General features: G+C 49.1%; 1 protein-coding gene across 1 annotated transcript in view; it reads left to right on the top strand.

Moving 5' to 3' along the window:
* Nucleotides 1-1030: 1030 nt before the first annotated feature.
* NOS1 (nitric oxide synthase 1) overlaps nt 1031-19953 on the top strand; it is a 169807-nt gene continuing 150884 nt past the window's right edge. The window contains exon 1 of the mRNA XM_063085368.1: nt 1031-1078. The gene's annotated coding sequence lies outside the window, so the exon portion shown is untranslated. The remainder of the gene's footprint in view (nt 1079-19953) is intronic.

Here is a 19953-nt window from a genome sequence, read left to right as displayed (position 1 = left end):
AAAACTCAGAGAGGTAGAGTAACTTGCTCAATGTCACACAGCAAGTTGGGCACAGGTCTTCTGTCTTCATGTCCGTCGCTCCTTCTCTTAAACCCCAAGCTGTGGCTCAAACCTGAAACCCTGATATGAGCAGGGGCACATATGGGTCAGGAAAGAAGGCTTATGTTTCAGCAGTGGACTTCACTTTTTCTGGTAACTTGGCCCAACATGCCTAGTGGCCAATCCAAATTCCGTACTTTGCTATGTGACTTGGAGAATTGGCTTCCTCTCTCTGAGCCTCAATTTCCTTATCTAAAAAATGGGAATGACTTTTATCTACTTTGCAGGTGGTAGTAAAAATCCCTGACTTGGTGTCAGAATTGGGGTGTATCCTGGCTCTCCTGCTGTGTGACCCCAGGGAAGAAGCTTAGCTTCTCTGAGCCTCAGTTTCTTCATCTGCAAAGTTGGGGTAATAAACACTCACCTCTTGAGGCACGTCAGATTTAATAGGGTCAGTGTGGGCACTGTGCTGGGCCTGGAACATAGTAAGTGTTCAATAAAAGACAGTTGGTGGGATCCTTTGTGACCACAATGGGTGGCCCTATTCAGGATCCAGCGGGCACGGCCTGGCCACCACAGACCTGCAGCACTCGCTCCGGGCTGCCCCTAGCCAGCCGGGGGGAGGGGAAACCTGAGCCACCCTCATCCTGGGCAGACGCTGCCACTGCTGCTGCCGCCTGTGAAATGAAAGAAAGGTCAGAGCCTAGGGAAGTGAGGGCCCGGGCGTGCGATGGAGGCAGCGGGCAGGAGAGGAGGGGTGGACTGGCGGGCGGCTGCCTGACTGCCCTCGTCTCTCCCAGGGAGGCCTGAACCAGCCTGGCCTGGGTGCGGCCCCCCTGCCCAGTGCTTGGCCTCCCAGCCTGGCAGAGCCGCCTCCCAGCCTGCCCCTGGGGAGGGGCCACCTGGTGTCAATTAAACCCCAGTCACTCGGCTGCACCACGCCAGGCAGCTGATTAGTGCCGCTGGCCTCTCCAGATGGGGAACAGTGTCTGAAAGGGGGTGACCGCCACCATGCCAGGGCGAGGCCTTGCCGGAGCCGGTGAGTACCCGGGTGGGGGCTCCGCTGCCCAGGCAGGAGGGCCTGGTGTACCCGGGCTGGGCATCATGGGGAGGGGGCTCATCATGTGGGTTGGTCTCGTGGCATGTCACCAGGCCTCCCAGCATCCCTGACCCCCTTTACCTCGGCCTTCCCTGAGGAGTACCCAAGGGGACAGTGTCTGAAGGGGACCTGGTGGGTAATGAGGGACCGGTCAGCACAGGTTGCGGCTTTAGTGTCTCGACTTTCTCCTTGTCACCCCTATGGAGCCAGTTCTCTGTGCAGGCCTGTCTGGGCATATAAGGCCACGTTTCTTCAACCTGCCAGTTCCAGACCTCCTGCTGTGGGTGGCTCCACTGGCTGGCTGGCATAAGACCCCTGCAGGAAGCAGGCATGGAGAGGCTGCTGCACTGAAGGCTAGAGCTTGGGGGAGGCCACGGGCTTCGGATAGCACTGTTTGTCACCACGGGGCACCCTTTTATGGAGAATGGAAACTCTCATAGCCAGTGCAAGCCCAGGGACAAGCCATGGGATAAAGGGACAAGTGGACAAGCCATGTGCCACTTGTCCTGGACCACAGCTGGGGGCAAAGGAGGGCCCTGGCCCAGCATCCACAGATGCTTCTGAGGACACCAGTCCAGCCTGCACACCGAGTAACTCTGCAGGGTATAAGCCACCTCCTGGTTTCCGGTGGGGAGTAAATCACAGCAGGAACAAAGGAGGTGGTGGCTGCCTGCCCATGGGACAGATGCAAGGGGTGTTCACAGAAAGGGACAGCTCATCAGTGCCTACAGGCAGTGAGGTGACACGTACTTTGTCCCTGGGCCTACACTGAGTATGAGAGGTTCCATTATCTGTGAAAGGGTGCCCCGTGGTGACAGACAGTGCTATCACTGGGTGGTACCACCTGACGATCTGTGGCCACCACTTGCTTGGGGTGGAGGCAAGGTGTGTTTGAGGCGGGATGGCAGGGGCTGGGGAGATGTCCGCATGCCAGTGCCACCTGGGGTGTATTTTCCAGTGTGTGCCCCTAGATCCCATTTTGGACAGCAGCTCCAACAAGTAAGCTAGGGAGGCTGGATGGCTCATGAGCAGAGAGCCCAGTGTCCAGCAGGGCACAGCTATATGTCCCACTCTGTGTGCATGTGTCTGTGTGTGCATGTGTGTGGTTGCATTTGATGCCAACGCTGTGTAGTCGGGGCTCCTTGGCAGCATCACTGGGTCATTGCAAACTGCTCTTTCCAGCTCAGTTTATCTGAAGAGTGAGTATTTCCCCAGGGCAGCACCCCATGAGCTTCCTGGAGAGCCAGCTAGACAGTTTCCCAATTGTGCGCCTTGGAGAGCTTTACTTGCTCTGTTTCCCAGACTCCTTTCCCACCTGGCTGAGGCCAAGCCGGGCTGGCAGCTGGACTCGAGCGCTGGGTGCCTGGAACCCATGCCTGTGAGTCCAAGGTGAGTGCGAGGAAAGTGGGACAGGGACCACAACAGCTCAGCCTCTTTCTGGGAAATACTGGGTCTAGCTCATTTCCTCCATGAATGCTCATCAGAGACCCTCTTGCTAGGACCTAGGCCCAACAGTGAGGATATCATGGTGAACCTAGAATTCATTCCAAAAAAATTTTATCAAAAAACGTCTTTACTAGGTGCTGAACTTACATGGTAGACCTCAAATTCATTCATTCCTGTATTCCTTCATTCCACGATATTTATTGAGCATCCACTATGAGCAAGCTCTGTGCAGATACACCAGCAAACCGGGAATATGAGAAACCATCTCTTCCAACATCCCCACTGTCTTTGCACATTGAGCCTGGATCTGGAAGAAAGCCAGATACTTAAGAAGCAGAGGAACATTGGGGTCCCTTCTCTGGTCCCTTTACAGCAGGGGATGAGGGCCCCACTTGGCAAACACCACTCAGAATGTCTTCAATGTCCACTCAGAATTAGTGGCTTTTTCCAGAGCCCAGTGATCGTGACCATAATAAACCCCCTTAGGTCTCTGGGAAATATCCACCCTAGGACAAGATGAGCTTCACATATATCCATGATTTAACTTCCTTTTTCCAAAGGAAAGTATGATAATTTTGATGATTAATTACTAAGCATGCCTAAGGCACTTGCTCAGGTAGTTAATAAATATTAGAAGGCACGATTTATTATTCACCGTGAGCCAGGCACTGCATTTTGCACATGAAATGATTCATCTTATTGAATTCTTGCCCAGCCCTCCGATGATAGCCCTGTTACTTTTCCATTTTACAGTTACAGAAAGTGGGAGCAGGAAGACTAAATAACTTGCCCAAGGCCTTTGTGACTCCAAAGCCCGTGCTTTTCACCTCTAGGCTGGAGCTCTCAAGGAGGTCCAGTCTAGATGGAACATAAGTAACTTCCTGCTCACAAAGTTTGGATGGGGCAGCATGAGAGAGGCTGTGTCCCACGTCAAGGGCGTCGGCGGGGCAGGTGTAAAACACAAGCCGGCCGCGGCTTCTCAGTCTTTGTAGCCACAGAGCACTTGTGTCTAAACAAAATCTTGTGGAAATAGATCAAAGCAGAGCTGTTCTGGGTGAAGCTGGGGTGGGCGTCTCGGCCACCCCAGCTAGGGCTCCCTCTGATCCCTGACCCTTGGAGGATCTCTGTTGTCCCTTGGTGAACCCCTGAGGTGTGCAGCAGCTGGCAAAGCACTTTGGCATTAAGTTAAAGCCAGCTAAGGTGGACATGGCAGTAAGGTTACCTGGCAGATGATGAGTGAGGTGGCCTTGAAGTTTTGGAGGAGAACTGGATAGGAATTGAGAAACACAGACAGACATCTAGATAGGGGGAAGATGACACATTCATTCATTCACTCAACAAATACTCACTATTCTCCTACTATGTGCCAGGCATTGGTCTAGGCACTAGTGATGAAGTGTTGAATATGGAAAACAAAAGAGGATGGGACAGGTATTTTGTGTGCCCACCTCAGTCAGTCATTGGCTCAAGCTGTCCCCAGTTGGTGGTGTGGATGTGGGGGTGGGGGGCGAGGGCGTGGTGTGGTAATTTCCCAGGCAAGCCCACTTCCCTGCCTAAGGCAATTCTCCAGAAAAGTAGCCCTGGCCTGGCAAAGGCACCAATATCATCCACCACACTGCCCCTGAGTAGTTCCTGGCCCAGCAGGGGACAGATGAGGACGATATGGAGGATGCATTGAGGGAGCCCAGAAGTGGGTGCCAGAGTCAGGTTGGGAAGTCAAGGAAATGTGGCAATGACGAGTGAGGGGCCTGGGTTCAAATCCTATCCCTACTACTCACCAGTGGTTGACCTTGGGCCAGTTACTTCACTTTTAGAGCCTCTGTTTCCCTGGCTAAAGGATGTGGGTGCCACTTGGGTCTGCCTTCTAGAATGGCTGTAGGATTTGTATGTAAATTGTGTAGCTCAGTTCCTGGCACATCGTAGCTACCGGGACAGTGCAGAGGGTGGCATGGGTGTGTGGAGGCTGGGGTGGATCCTAGGGGGCCTGTGCTCCTGAGGAATATCCAAGTCCTTGCCTGCTGAACCCCAGAAGGACCTGGGAGGCCCCAGGAGGTGAGCCAGAAAGGGCTGACAGTGGCAGTTCCCGGATATTGTCAGTACTTTGGGTCCTTCAGGATGAGGCAAGGGTGGGATCTGTGTGGGATGGGAGGAGTTGGCATAGGAGGGGCCCAGGGCTTTGCTGAGAGCAGGAGAGGGATGGAAGCCCTGGAATTGGGCAAGAGGGGCCAGGCCCCCCCACCCCTGGCCTCTCCTTGTACCTCACTCCCAGAGTCCAGAGCCTGGTCTGAGCAGATCACCTCCCTCATTCGTATAGTCAGCAAATGTTTCATGAACTCCAACTACGTGCCGGACTTTGAGGACAGGTGCATGAATAAGCCAGAAGGGGTTCCTATGCTAGTGGAGCTTGAGGTTCATGGTGGGGGTCACCTAACACCAAGGATGGGGGACAAGGGGAACATCACCGAGGGTTCAGGAAGGTGGGAGCTTTGAGGTGTCTGTTGGAATTTGGCTCGATGAGGTCCCTGGTGGCTCAGGAGGAGCCCTTTCTGTGTGTTGATGGGGCAGGGGCCTGGGGCAGGACTGTGAGGACGTGTGCCCGGCAGGGAGGTGGACGGAGCGTGCCCTCTGCTTCCACCAGAGCACGACTGGGAAGGGAAGCAGCAATGGCAGAGCCCGGGGGGTGACTGTCTCATCTGAAGGACACAGGGCACGTGAGGCTGGGTGTGGAGGATTGTGGTGAGGGTGCGGGGGGGCAGACAAGTGGGTGTGAGGGTGCGTGTATCTGTGCGTGTGTGAGGGGGTGTGTCTGTCTGAGGGTGTGTGTGTGTGAGGATTTGTGGGGGTATGGGGTGTGTGTGGGTGTAAGGGTGTGTTTGTGTGTCTGAGGGTTTATGTGGGTGTGAGGGTGTGTTTCTGAGGATGTGTGTAGGTGTGATGTGTATACACATGTCTGAGGATGTGTGGGTGTGAGGGTGTGTGTGTCAGGGTTTATGTGTGTGTGACGGTATGCATGAGGGTGTGTGTGTGTGAGGATGTGTGTGTATGTGTATGAGGGTTTGTATCATGCAAGATTGTGTTTAAGGGCACATGTGAGAGAAGGGGTATTGAGAGTGTGTATGAGGCTGTGTGTGAGGGGACACCTGTTAGGGGGTGTGTGAGGGATTGGGGGTATAGGTGTGAGCATGTGTATATTGAATGGGGTGCATATGGGTGTGGGAGGATGTGTGTGAGTAAGTCTGCAAGTGCGAGAGAGGCTGTGGGTATGTGTGAGGATGTGAGGACGTGTGAGATGAGACTGTGTGTGTGAGGGGCGTGAGTATGTGTAACTGTGTGTGAGAGAATGTGTACCTGTGCCTGTGAGTGTGTACGTGTCAAGGTATTTTCATCAAGTTCTGGATTCTTAGAGCTAGAGAGTATATGAGGCTCATTCAGCCTAACCTTCCCCCAACTGCCCACCCAGTGCTGGAATAACAGCCCACCTCATGTGCACACCATACTCCACAGCTTGCATTTTCCCATTCGCTGTTCCCCAGGACCCTCACAGCAGCCTTATGAAGATGGCTTCATCCCATCAACAGATGTGGAAACTGAGGCCCTAGTGCCTCTGAGTCACAGGAGTTGGTCTTTGGCCAGATACCAGCTCGATGCTCCATTCTATATTTCTTCTAACTCCAGAGCTTAGGAACAAACGTAACAAGATGCTTATTCAAAGCTCTCTTACGTGCAACTTATCATTTCTTTTCTCCTTTGATTCTACTACTTTCCAGTGTTCTTTTTTTATCCTGTTCCTCCCCTGGGTTCCACTTGTCTTCCACTTCATTAGCAATAAATGAGACTGTAACTTTAACATATCCCTGCCCCCTCTGCCAAATGCATTTTACTTTTCAATTAAGAAGAAAATTCTTATAAAAATGTTTAAATCAAAGTGGAGTTCATTATTCAAGAAATACAGTTGGGGGGAAAAATGGGTTTGCAATGCTCACCATGGTTTTCCAAGAACAATGAATTATAAAGAGACATTTAATGCTTACAAAAAAAAACAAAAGATCTCAAATAAAGACCAAATGTTTTCATAGAGCCAAACCCGAAGCAGAGAAAACGAATTCAGTCTTAAGGAAGCTAGCAGTGCCATTGGCCAGCAATTCCTACAGATTCAGGAAACAGATGCATTCTGTTTGCTTTGCTCCTGCACATGGAGCTTATGCCCCAAAACAATCTTTCTACTCATCATGGGCACCACAGTAAATAGTGTTAGTCCTCCATATGCCCATATGAATATACGATAAGTGGTGATTATATTAAATTCTGACCCAACCAAGCAAAAGTCTCCCAGGAACTGACTCATTGTAACAAGGAAGTTAGGTATGGATAGTCTTGAGCCTTTGAGGAACTCCTATGGCCATTAAAATCTGTGGCCTTTAGAGCATCTGAAAGATTTAGGCCACTTCTTTCCACCTCCTCCAGCACAAACACACACACACACACGCACACACACCATTCATCCACCCACCCATCCATCCATCCACTTATCCATCTATCCATCCATCCGTCCGTCCGTCCATCTGTCCATCCGTCCATCCATCCATCCATCCATCTGTTTATCAATCATTACTCATCCATCCATCCATTCACTTATTTACTTTATCCATTTATCAGTACATCTGTCCATCCATCCATCTGTCTGTGATTGGGGTTCCCAAGACCACCCCCAGGTTTGATGATTCTCTAAAAGAACTCAAATGGCTTGGCATATAGTTGTACTCGTGGATTTATTACAGTGAAAGGACATGAGGCAAAATCAGCAAAGGAGAAAGTGTGTGGGGTGAAGTCCAGAGAAAACAAGAGCAAGAATCCTCTCCAAGAGGAGTCACCCAGGACACACTGAATTCCTGGAGCAACAAGTAGAGACAACACGTGCGAGATGTTTCCTGCCAGGGAAGCTCATTAGAGACTCAGTGCCCAAGGTTCTTATTGGGGGGCAGGTCATGTAGGCCTAAAATGTATCAAAATTCCAGACTCCCAGGAAAAAACAAAACAAAGCAAGTGTTTGACATAAACTGGATCGAGCGAACAGTTTAGGCACAGTGTGCAACTGTGATCAATTCTGGGAATATGGAAGCCCTCCGAAAATCCCAGTTCCCACGTGCCAGCCAAGGGCTGTTCTCGCAAGCCAGCCTTTCTAAGAAGAGCGGTCCCAGGCCTGCTGTGTCAACACTTTCCTTCACACCATCCACTGTCTATCCATCTGTCCATCCTCTCCTACCACCATTCGTTCATCCATCATCCATTGATGCTTCTCTCCATCCACCGTTCTGTCCCTCCACCATCCATCCTTCTATCCCTCTATTTCTTCATTCACCCACATCCATCCAACACTCTCTTCCTGTCTTCCTGGGCTCTGAGACAACAGAAAGCGTGAGACATCCCCATCAAGTGGCTCCCATTCTGGGTGCCTTTAATGAGCATCTCATTCCCTCTCCTCCTTTCTCAGGGAAGTGAGGGGTGTGGCAGAGAAGTGCCCTCCTGGGGTGTATGTCTCTGGGAGGAACTGAAGGTCAATGTTGAGCTATAGGCCCTCAGTGAGCCCGGTGTGGTCTGAGATGAGCACAGCTCAGCTGTGGGCATCTCTTGCTCTGAGTGGTCCAAGCCATGCCCCCTACCCTTATTCCCCTTCCTCTTCCAATGGGGCTGTGGTGTGACTCTTCCAGCATCCCTTCTGGGACATCAGCTACCACCAAGGCAGCCCCAGGGAGTCTATGTGGCCTGAATCCAACTGAGCAGGGGTGCTGGGAGGGAAATCTCTTGGGGGACAGACAGTAAAGGTAGTGCAGTTACTCTCCTTCTCTGTCTCTCTCTCTGTCTCTGCTTTCCCTCCTTCTCTGGCTCTCTGAGCATCTCTCCAACCCTGCCCCCTCACTGTCACTCTAGTGATAACAATGGCAACCCCCCATGTTGCTGTCACTTACATTTCCATGTCCCTGGCTTCATTGATCCTCCCACCACCTGCTCCATGAAGTGGGCAGGGCTAGAATAACCCTTTGTCCTCATCAACATATCAGGAGCCAGAGGCTCAAAGAGATGAGGTAGCTTGTCCAAGGTCACAGAGCTGGGCCTCACCCCCAAGTCTGTGTATTCTCCAATCTAGAGGATTTTTTTCTACAACATCATGGAACCTCCCAAAACTCTTTCCCAGGCATTTTTCCACTCTGACACCTTTACCTCAATTTTCCTTCTATTCTCATGACCTGGATGTGAGATGTGGGGACAGGAATGTCAGCAGAGGGTGTTTTATACCACTGGACCTCTCTTCCTTCAGTCCCATGAAATAGTGGAATCCTGCTAATATTAATACTGTCCCCATTTATGAGGCACTGACTGATGTTTTAGGTGCCACTTTGAGTACTCAGCACACCTCATCTTTACCTATTTGGGGGAGTATTGTTGGACACTGGAACTGACTATTTGAAGAATATTATATTGACCTGTTTTGCTGAAGTACAGAGTCCGTTCATGGAGACCGGCAAGATACAGGGGCCAGGCTGAGAATTTGGCAGTATTAGCTCCAGATAGCCAACAATTTCTGAGCGGTGGATGTAGCCTGAGAAGTGGCATGAGGATCAGTGTCTTTCAGCCATGGAACATTTTTTTAAGGGGCACCTGTTCTCACAGACACCTCCTTTCCACCAAAGTTGCCATAAGATAGTTTTATTATAATGTTGCTTAAATGTGTGCCACACAAAAGCAGGTATAAGTTCTTTACTCTTGTATTTCATACACTACTATAAAACCAGAACAAAACTGCAAATTAAATAGAGTCACAACTACAAAACTAATAAAATTCAAATTTGAAACATGCATGTGATGGGCAGAGTGATATTTTTGCTGAGACAAAACCTCCACTCACAATGTGAATGTGGGACACACTGCCCACAGGGTTCTTTTTTTTAAGAGCTTAATAAGCACATTTTTTAAAAAATTCATTTATTCTGGAGGGTTCTTTCGATTTCCCCCCTGCTTCGGTCCTGTGATGACTTGGTTTTCCACCACTTTCCCCTCTTCACACTGCTGTGAATCCTCTGTTCATATAGTGTGCCATCCCATCCTTAGGTTTTCCAGGACCCCATCCTTTCCTTCCAGGCAGGAAAAGGATCATTTTTCTGTAAAAGTCTCTTCTCGTTATTGTGCAGTAATTAAGGTGGGACATCCCGGCACAGACGCCATCGTAAACACAAATGCGGAGCAGGCAGCAGAATCATGTGGCAGTGCTTAGTGATGGGATAGTTATCAGTCAGTCCAGGAAAGGATGGTTGAGCCTATAGATTAAACAACATGATCACAGCATTTCAGGAACCCCAATTTGAGGAACTCAAGTTCAAGTGCATCTCACTTTAGTGGGAAGCATGGATTAGTTAGGTGGTTATCAGGAGGTTATGCTGGTAGCATTTAGGCTTGAGGCCAGGAGGGGTTCAAAGGCTAACACAAGAAGAAAGGATCTGAGAGACGTGTGAAAGGAAGACAAGGCAGGACTTGAGCTTCAATGGTGGTGCCCAGAGAACTGGCATGAGATTCCTTGAACTTCCCAGGCCCCTGCGGTGGCACCAGGGATGAGGAAGGAATCAGCAAGCAGCCAAGCAAGGGGAAAACCTCAGCTGGTTTTCCCCAAGCATGCTGAGATCCTGGCCTTGGCTTCACTTGACTTGTCTGATCCTTGGTTTCTTCGTCTGTTGAATGAGAATAAGATCTTCCACCATCCTTGGTAGTATAGACAAGTGATTAAGGGCACATCCGAGGAGTCAGGCAGACCATGGTCTGCATTCTAGCTCCGACTTGCCAGCTATGGGGCATATCCAGGGCTGTGTTTCCCAGGCTGTAGAAAAGAAACAGCATTAGTGCCTTCTTGTGGTTACTGCCAAAGCTGGACACACTAACATTTGCAAGGGGCTTCCACAGTGTCTGGAACCTTGTGAACACTCAGTAAATAATAGGTGCTGCTGTGACTATTACTGTACTTCATCGTCTTTCCTCCATCGGCACGCCCTCTCTCTAGCTCTCCATCTTTCCGGGTGCTTGTTTCCCCCAAGATGTGAATCCTGCCTCTCTGCCTATGAAGACTTTGTCAAGTGCCTTAATCCCACAACGGTTCTCCTTTCTCTAACACAGGTTCTCAACCTGTTTCATGCCACAGATCCCTTGGCAGTGTGGTGAAGTCTACAGACCCCCACTCAGCACAATATTTTTAAATGCACCAGAAAGAACACACAGGATTGCCAGGGAACCAATTATCTTGGGATAAAGTTATCAACAGTTAATTTTAAAGAAACAAAGGTGATTTGGTAATAGGTGTGTTTCTTTATTAACATATTAACTAACAGGAGCTAGCTGTGAGTCTAAGAAATACTGTACTTTATAAGTAGAACAGGCATACGTATTTTGAGGTATTTGCAACAACTGAAAGGTGACATGAAAATACTTAGGATTTCCATCAGTGGTAAAGTCACAGGCACGGATAATATGCTGTAGCCTTTTTGTCTACATTCATAATGAAAGCAAGTGCTGAGTTGCTAAATTTCAGTTAGAAGCTAGTGTAAAATAACGATGTTGTTTTCTTCCTATCCAAGTTCATAGTCCCTCTAAATTGTATCCATGGACTCCTTCCTCCAAATCAAATAGTGTTAGCTGCGTGCTTCATGCATTTGGGCTTGTCACTAATTCCATTGAACTAACATTTATCTCTCTTTGAATGTTAGATTTGTTTTAATCTAAGAACATGCACATGGTGAAAAAATAATCAAGTGAGTAAGAAATCCTTACAATGGGAAGCAGTTCCCTCCCACCCCTTCCTACTTTTATCCTGCTTCCCAGGGGCTACCCGTTTTTCAGTTTTCTCACTGTTGCCTCTGTGATTATCTCCAAATCTCTATATACCATGCTTACACTTGTTGTTTGCTCACTTACAGACCTGAGACCTTATCTATTGACATTTCTTGCCCAGTCCTCTCAAAATAGGTCTATCACTATTTTTAGCTCCTCATTGGTTACCTTGGCAACTTTAAGAAATGCCTTTACGCTTTTATTTCTTATTCCATCCACTACAGGCAGTGCATTTTTGACTCTATGCTATTTCAGATGAGATGTTGGTGCTCCAACTTTCTTTCCACTCCCCCTTTCTCTGCGCTGTCAATGTTGACAACTGTGTCTCTTGATGTATAGGTCCTGTGTAATGTAATTTTAAGCTCCTGGAAAGCAAGGACCTGGTTTGGTTTCTCTTGTATCCCAATGACAACAGGGCCTGGCACATGCAGGTGTGCAGTAAGTCTGTGTCTTGTGCTCTGCTCCTTGGCTAGAGTATGCACTTCCTCACCTGGCTGCCTATCTGGAAAATGAGCTCCTGGCTACCACCCAGCCAGGGGAGGAAGTGGGACTGATGCAACACAAGCCTGTCCCCACTCACTGGCCAAAGCACAGTCACTGGGACCATCATCACCCATGATTATGTGCCATAGGAATTCTCTCCTGATCCTGAGATCTGAATTTCCCATTAGAGCTTCAAGGAAGCTTCTTCAGGGAGAATATTAGTGACTGTCTGAGTCATTAGCTTCCCTCCTGCCAACATCACTAGATTTTCAATCAGGCGTAAAATGGTTCTGGAAAAGGAAACAGCCAGACCAAATTTCGGAAGGAAGAAGGCTCTTTGGTATCATTTCCAAGTTTGATGACCTGCCTCCCAGATGCTACTTCTGGTTCACAAAGACAGTCCATTTCCTGGGCGAATGCTGTCCTGGGAGACAGATCTTTCCAAAGCCTGCTCTCTCCCTCAAGCCTCTTTAATATCAACCCAAGGCTCCCAGTTCCTTGGGACAAAGTCCAAACTCAAACTCTATCCGAGGCCCATCGTGACTGGGCCCTGGACACTAGCCAACTCTTTTATTCCTTCCAGATTCACTCCCCCTAATTCAGCCAATCAAAACCACTTGTAATCCCCCCAGATCAGCATCCTTTCTCTTTGTGCATGCTGGTCCTTCTGCCTGCAAAGCCCTTCTCTCCACACAGCATCCCCTATCGTCTTTCCTGTGCCAGAAAGTCTTCCCTGACCCTCCTAGGTCTTGTATTCTTCCATAGCTTCTTGTACTCATCTCTGTCATAACTCATATCATACTGAATAGAGATGACTTATTTCGTTGTCTGTCTCCCCTTCTAGAACGTAAGTTCCTTGAAGGTGGGATTCATATGATATTTAGCTTTAGGTCACAACAGTGCCTAGCACAATTCCTGGGAGCCAAAAAATGCTCAATAAAGATGTCTGTGATGATGTATGTGTGGATAGATTTATTAATGGATGGATGAATGAACAGATGGATAGATAGATGGTTGTTTGAATGGATGGATAGGTAGGTAGATAGATAGATAGTTGTTTGGATGAATGGATGGATGAATAAATACTGGAAGACTGGGATGATGAATACATAGATGGGTGGAAAGATTAGTGGTTGGAAGTATGGAAGGGATATGACCTTCTGGTTCCTGATAAAGTGGACATGTGCCATCAAAACATGTGCCATGGGGTGACATGGTTGGCCCCACTGCATGTAGCCCTGAAGTTAAGTTCATGCCCCAACCTTCCCCTAGCTCTCCCAGTAACCCATGGAGAGTCATTCACTCAAGAATCTCTGAATCTTCTTAGAATTTTCACTTTTATGGGGTGGCTTTGGATGTCTGAGTTTTAGATGTTTATTACCAATGGTATAAGCAGGAATTTCTCTGAATGTACTGTTCAACAACAAACATTTCCTAAGGATATATTATGCTCCAGCACCTATGGCAGGTGCTAGGCATATGGACATGAAAAATCACTGCCTTCCAGGAGCTTAGAGTCTGGGGGAAGTGGTGGATGTAAATGTGCACTCAGCTAAGAATAACACAGTGACAAGAGCAGCAGTAACAATTGCTGTCATTTATCAGGTTCTTACTAATAGGAAAATAAGGCTTAGATGGAAAAAGAAGAAAGCATGCTCCTGCTATGCGGGAGAACAAGAGAAAAATACCATACCCTATCAGGTGAGGAAGGCGCTACTAGCTTCCTTTCATAATGTAGAAAGTGAGGCTCAGAGGGGTTAAGCGAATAATTCAAGGTCACACAACTGATAAGTGGCAGAGCCAGAAGTCCACCTGCTTCCAAACCCCAGGCTTCCAACCACTCCGTGGTGTCTGACATGGCACGCAGCAGACTGTGAGAGAGGAAACGAGCAGTCTAAGCCAGGTGCCATCAGAACAGAGAGAGAAATGAACTCCTCCTGGAGGCGAGGCAGAGACTTTACCCAGCAGGGGACCTCAGAGCTTAGGTGGGGTATTCTAGGTACTTTAGGGTAGTTGCCCACAGATCTGGAGATTGGTGGTCCCATGATCTCTGATACCTCAATGCCTGGTTTGCTGAGAGCTCTGGCTGAGGACAAGGGTGCATTTCCTGGCTAGGTCACCTCATCTGATTTCTCAGAGGCTGCCTGGTGCCAAGGACAGGACCCAGCTTGGGATCAGATAGACCCGAGCTGGAATGCCAGCCCTGCTCCAACTGTGAGACAAGCAAGTGACAGAGCTCAGTGTCTGTCTCTTAATTTGAGCTCTCTGAGCCTCAGTTTCCTCACTTAGAAAATAGGAGTGATATGCCTACTTTGCCTGATTGTTGTTAGTATCTAGTGTATGTTGGTCTGGCACACAGCAGGGCTCAGTAAATGGTGGGTCCCTTCTCCTGGCCCCTGGGCACAAGCAGGCTGCACAGATCATTCTCACAAGATGACACCTTTGTGGATAGGAAGCCCCTTTGAGAAGCTGATAATAGCAAGAGCCTCTCTCTGCAGAAAAACACACATGCGCCCTGAGGTGTGCATGCCGTCTCAGGAAGTTTACAGACCTCTGTGGGCCCAGGGCCAGGCCTCCCGGTCTTGGGCTAAGGTTTACATCACGCACTTACTTACGTTAGCATTACAGTGATCTTGGATTTTGGAAACCCGAGGGGTCCATGGATGACCAGGTTTGAAAGTCTTTCTTCAGCAGCCTCATCTTAGTGACTAAACTAAATTCCAAAATAGGACCGTTGTATCATATTGTTTGACATAGTTTTATACTGATGTTTCTGGGCCTTTTCCCCTTGCTGTTTTGTATTCGATTTTCATATACGCATTTAAAATGAAATTTTTCAAGATAGATGAGAGATGCCCTTTCAACTCCTTCATCTCAGTGAATTAAACTAAATTCTGAAGTAGGAAGGACGAATCACTGTTTTTCAAACAACTTGCTCTAAAGCACCTGTAAATTGATAAAAACAACTACCACCTCCACTGTTCGGACACTTCTCATGTTCCTGGCACTGTGCTAAGCGTCATTAGCAATTTTCCCCTCCTTTTCAATTTTTAAAAAATATTATTATGTATATTTAAATTGTGCAACATGATGTTTGGATACATATATAAATAGTGAAATGGCTACTATAGTCAAACAAATTAGCATATCCATCATCTCACATAGTTACCCTTTTTGTGACAAGAGCCCTAAAACCTAATCTTTTAGCAAAAATCCTGAATACAATACACTATTAGTTACCGTAGTCCTCAGGGTGTGCATTACATCTCTTGACTTGTTCATCCTACATCTCTGCAACTTTGTATCCTTTAAACTACATCTCATTTCCTCCCTCGCCCCTGGTAACCACTATTGTATTCTCTATCTCTGTGAATTCAACTTTTTTTAAAGATTCCACATATAAGTGAGGTCATGCCATGTATTTCTTTTTGTGTCTGGCTTCTTTCATTTAGCATAATGTCTTCTACATTCAGCTGCATACACATTTTTAAACAAATAAGGCAATGCTCCCTATAATGACCATTTTACAGATGAAGACACTAAGGCTCAAAGAGGTGAAGTCGCTTGACCAGGATCACCCAGTAAGTGGTACAGCCAGGACTGGAACCTGGGTCTATTTAATTCTAAAGGTCATGTTCTTAATGTGAGGAATTCTACCTACGGTCACTTGTCACTCAGACCCCAAAGATAAATGTGGTAAGATAGTGTCTTTGTTGGACCAGAGCTCATGGGGCTAGATCAGTAGCACTGGACCTCCCCAGTGAGAACCCAGAGGGGCTATAGTGACCCTGTCAGAGGTATGCTCTGCTCCCAGCCTTTGGGCACATAGTGTGGGGTGGCTGCCAAGCTGAACCTCTTTGAGTCCATCCTTTCTAAAGTCCTTCAAGATTTCCAGGGCAGGATCCTCCAGCTGTTCTTCTCACAGTGGCAGAGAAGGGTGGGACAACACCACTCATGGCAGCACATGGGCATCCAGTAATTGGATGTCCCTCTCATTCCTAGATTTCTGAGACTGTCTAATAATAGCAGGAACCGGTGGACCGTAGAGTCATCAGTAATTGGTTGCCGGTGCCTTTGTCCCCTGGAAGCAATGCGGTAGTGGGTGATCTCCACCATGACTTTCACAGGCAGAGCAGTACCAAGCTGACAGCCCAATAGCAATGTCCTCCCACACACAAGGCCATAAGAACTGCCGAAGTGGGTGACTTCAGTCCAGGGCCGCTCCTGGGACACAGGGGTGCCCGCCTGAATGACCAGCTTGTGTCAATTAGAGCCTTTGCTAGTGGACACTTTGTTGTCTCCAGTGTCATCTCTGCCCAGGGGAATTAGGGGGGTCATCCAAGCAGAAAGCCAGGGGAGTGGCAGGCTTAACCCCACTCCAGATTGCTCCTGCCTGGAAATGCTCCAAGTCCAGCTCTTTCTCAGGCCCGGAAGTGCTGTGGGCTAGCAAGCACATCCCTGATATTTCTGGGTGCCTGTGGCCCTGCTCCTGAAATGCGAGGAGCAATAGCAATCCACTTTGCAGATGGGATGTGGGGTATCAACCATCTTGGATGAGAGGTGTAATTCGTGTCCTAGGGCTGCAGGCACAAACCACCACCAACTAGGTGTCTCCAACAAAAATATCTTCTCTTACCATTCGGGAGGCTAGAAGTCCAAGATCAAGGTGCTGTCGGGATCAATTCCTTCTGAGGGCTGTGGGGGAGAATCCGCTCCATGCCTCTCAGCCTCTGGCAGCCCCAGGTGTTCCTGAACTTGTAGGTGGCCTCCTCCCTGTGTCTTCACGTCATGCTCACTCTATGCATGTCTGTCTCTTCACATCATGTTCTTTCTATAAGGACACCAGCCATATTGCAGTGAGGGCCCACCCTATTCCAGGATGACATCATCTTAACTGATTACGTCTGCAATGACCCTGTATCCAAATAAGATCACATTCTAAGGGGTTAGGACTTCAACATGTGATTTGAAGGTTAGGAAGACATAATTCAACCCATAACAAGAGGGGACACTTCAAAGCAATTTAGGAATGTGTAGAATGGCCTAGGAATCTGTCATCCCTTCTTTAAGTGGTCAAGAGATAAATAAGGAGAGGGAAAAAAAGACCGTGGGCAGGAGAGGGAGAGAGAGTGATCCCAAACGAATATGCAGAACCTGAGTAAAGGACACAGGTTTGTCACCAGAGCTCTGCTACAGTTCTCTCCTCCTCCTCCTCCTGCCCCTCCCCTCCTCCTCCTGCCCCTCCCCCTCCTCCTCCTCCCCCTCCCCTCCTCCTGCCCCTCCCCCCTCCTGCCCCTCCCCCTCCTGCCCCCCTCCTGCCCCTTGCCCCTCGCCCCTCCTGCACCTCCTCTCCTCCCCCTGCACCTCCTCTCCTCCCCCTGCCCCTCCCCCTCCTCCCCCTGCCCCTCCCCCTCCTCCTCCTGCACCTCCCCTCCCCCCTCCTGCACCTCCTCTCCTCCTCCTGAACCTCCCCTCCTCCTCCTGCCCCTCCCCTCCTCCTCCTGCCCCCCTCCTCCTCTTGCCCCTCCCCCTCCTGTCCCCCTCCTGCCCCTCGCCCCTCCTGCACCTCCTCTCCTCCTCCCCCTCCCCCCTCCTGCCCCCTCCCCCTCCTGCCGCCTCCCGCCCCTCACCCCTCCTGCACCTCCTCTCCTCCTCCTGCACCTCCTCTCCTCCTCCTGCCCCTCCCCTCCTCCTGCACCTCCCCCTCCTGCCCCCCCTCCTGCACCTCCTCTCCTCCTCCTGCCCCTCCCCTCCTCCTCCTGCACCTCCTCTCCTCCTCCTGCACCTCCCCTCCTTCTCCTGCCCCTCTCCTTCTCCTCCTGCCCCTCCTCCCTCCTCCTTCTTCCTCCTCCTCCACCTCCTACTTCAGCTCTTCCTTCTTCTTCTCCCTCTTCAAATAAATGGGCATTTTGAGGCCGATTCCTTTACATGAAGAGACACCCCTCCACCCCCAGACCAGAAAGTTGAGTGATCAGAGACAGGTGGGCGAGGGGAAACTATTGAAAGTTTAGATAACGAAACAATGTTCAATTTATTTTGCCCTTTCAATGGGAGGATTCAGAAACTGCCTTTTTGCCTGTTTTAGGTTCCCCCGAGCAGTAGCAGTTCTTAAACTTCAGCGTGCATCAGATTCACCCAGGGACCTAGTTAAAAAGAAAAGAAAAGGAGCTTCCTGGGCCCCACTTTAGAGATTCTGATCAGAACCGGCTACATAACTTGTAGGGTCCCGAACAGAATAAAAATGTGTGGCCTTTGTTCAAAGACTAATAAGAATTTCAAGACAGCAACAGCGGAGTGCAGCAGAAGTACGGCCCTGCTGAGGACCGGGAGGCTCTGAGCAGTTGCACAGGTGGTCACTGGTGATTCTGATTCAGAAGGTCTGGGAGGGGCCCTGAAATCTGCCTTTTACCAGGATCTTGGGTGATTGTAATACAGGTGGCTACAGACCAACTTTGGAGACACTGGCACAGAGGATGAGCTGCAGGAGCTTTCTGGGCACTTGGGTTTGGGTTGTAGCTGCCTGACCACTCTCCTGCCTTACAAATCTCTTAAAGAGGGTCCTGGAAACTTTGCCAGGCAGGAAAAATGTAAGAACAACTTTCAGGGTTTTGAAGGGCCATTGTACAGAAGAGGGTCCCTCCTTTCATACATGCTGGAGGCAGCTAGGGGAAAGGGTAACACCTGAAGCCCAGCCTCCTGCCTCTCCCACCTCTGGAGAGGGGTGTGGCAGAGTCCGAAGGACAAATGTTTGTGCCCTGAGCTCTATCCCCTCACACCCACAAGCACCACACAATTTGTGCATGGATCTGACCTAGGTCCAGCCCAAAGGGATCTCAGCAAGGTCCAGATTGACTTTTCAGTGTAAATTTCCTCTGTGGAAAGATGAACAACAGCTGGCATCCCCAGCAAAGTCAAGACAAGCAGGCTTCACAGGTGGCAGGTGGCATCATGAGCATCATTTTTAGAGAAACCTACTCTAGAACACTCTAAAGGAGGAAAGAGTTCTGGGCTTTCAAAAAAATCCATGACTAAGACTGGATCTGAAAGTCACCAGTTCTCTTTCTGAAGCCATGCTCTTAGGCACCAGTGACCAAGCAGACTCCTCCTTCCTCCTTCTCTTCCTGGCTCAAATACTAGTTGAACACCTACTATGTGCCAGCCCCCATGATGATGAGTATGTTAGTCCAGCTCTCAGATAAGCCCTACAACAGTGGGAGATTACAATATAATGTGATCAGTGCTATGTTTGAAGTATAGGGGGGCAGCACGTGAGTCTGAGGGAGACCAGGAAGGGCTTCTTAGAGGAAAAGTTCTCTAAGCTGAGATCTGAAGGTTGGGTCGGCCGAGAGAGAGAGAGAGAGAGAGAGAGAGAGAGAGAGAGAGGGATGACCAAGGAAAGTCTGGGTCAAGGAGAGCCTCTCAGCCATCTTGAGGAGTTTGGGCAATAGGGGGCCATGGAAGGGATTTGAGCAAGGGGAAGAGGGAAGATATATTCAGATTTACACTTTAGAAAGATCAGGCTGGCTGCTATGGAACCTGGACAGGGGTTCAGGAGCACGCAAGAGACCAGTTAGGAAGTGTTCCCAGTAATCTTGGTGAGAGACGATGGTGGTCTAAGGCTTTCTAATATGGCTAACGAATTGGGGCAAAACAATGGTGCCTGTCTCACCTCTGAACCCCCAAACTTCACCTAGTCAGATGGCAGGGGCTAGAGAGTATCACTGGCAGAGATCACGTACACCCCAGTTCAAATTCTGACCATGGAGGAACTTGCTGTGTGGTCTTGGGCAAAACACTTCAGCTCTCTGAGCCTTGGTTTCCCCAACCGTAAAATAAGGACTATTACCTACCTCACAGGATTATAACAGCTCATAAGGCCTTCTCCTTATAAGGCCGTGTGATGATTAGATGAGAAAATGCACATAAAGAATGGTGCCCAGCGGAGAAAGAGCCCAATGCAGAGTAGCTGTAATTGTTTCATTTATTGTTAATTCTCCAATGACCCAGCACCTATT

This window comes from Cynocephalus volans, chromosome 2, assembly GCF_027409185.1.
Source record: "Cynocephalus volans isolate mCynVol1 chromosome 2, mCynVol1.pri, whole genome shotgun sequence".
NCBI lineage: Eukaryota > Metazoa > Chordata > Mammalia > Dermoptera > Cynocephalidae > Cynocephalus > Cynocephalus volans.
This window is presented reverse-complemented; position numbering and strand designations above follow the sequence as displayed.